We start from the raw sequence: 1,251 nt of genomic DNA on the forward strand, positions 1-1,251 counted from the left end.
TCTTAAGGGCTTTTATCTCAACTGTCAACAGTTTAAAAAGCTGGATCCTTTTCTAAGGCTGGACTTTAATCACCTCTAGGTCAGTAAACATAAAGAGCTGAAGCAAGGGCAGAGAGATAGATAGATAGAAAGAGAGAGAGAGAGAGAGAGAGAGAGAGAGAGAGAGAGAGAGAGAGAGAGAGAGAGAGAGAGAGAGAGAGAGAGAGAGAGAGAGAGAGAGAGAGAGAGATTACTTTGTCACGTTGGTGTCAGTACACAAAGGAAAAGCAAAGAGTGCAAAAATGAAAGAAAAAGGAGGCTGTTAAAGTTATAAAACAGACACCCAAATGACCACACAAAGCCCGAGACAAAAGATAAGGCGGCTAACTTCCGTCATTTCGTCTGGGTTCTCCAAAGCAAACACACCTGGTGTTAATACTCATATGTGTACACATCCACACACATGTGGGCAGCGGCGTAGAATAAAGGCACCAGGGTTTCTCAATTAAATACAAAAAGCAGCCTGTATGTGAACCTGAAGAACTTGTCATTTTTCCTTTTTTTATGTGTTTATTCCCACTTTTAAAAGTTAGACTAGATCAGTGTTATGTGCAAAAATATCTATGAAAGTCTTAATGGTTGACAGTGTTGTTATTGTTAACTAAACCTATTAAAAGTGTTTGATTGAAATAAAGAAGAATAACTAACTTTATAAAAATAGGCTGAAGTTCTGACGTTGAAGTTCTAAAATGCATCATATAGAAAACATATAAAACAAAACAAAAATATTGCAAAAGCACATAGCAAAATTACTAAAACCTAAAACTAAAAAATATTAAAAATACAAGCTTATTATCAAAATTTCCAAATATCAATAAATACTACAATAGCACAAACACTTAATAACTAAAAAAAATAATAATGGTATCAAATTAAACATTTATGTAGCTGAATGTAATGAAACCACAGTTAAAAGTAAAAGAATAACTAACACAAACAAAGGAGTCATTGGTTGTGCAATGAGTCATAAATGGGAACTGCAGACTTTCTTATATTTATATTTTTTCATTTAAATTTGGTCAAATGTGTTGAACAGAGCTGAGGGAACACACTTATATTGCTAGCAAAGCGCATAACCAATTTAAGTGTAATATTTAATAAAGAAACATGCAAAGGGAAGGTGTGGATTACAAATGACAGGACGTTCTGTGGCCGTAGATTCCGTGTGGGTCTGGACATTAATAAAACACACCAAGACAAACTGTACAGTTG

This window comes from Phoxinus phoxinus (genome assembly GCF_949152265.1).
Source record: "Phoxinus phoxinus genome assembly, chromosome: 11".
Lineage (NCBI taxonomy): Eukaryota > Metazoa > Chordata > Actinopteri > Cypriniformes > Leuciscidae > Phoxinus > Phoxinus phoxinus.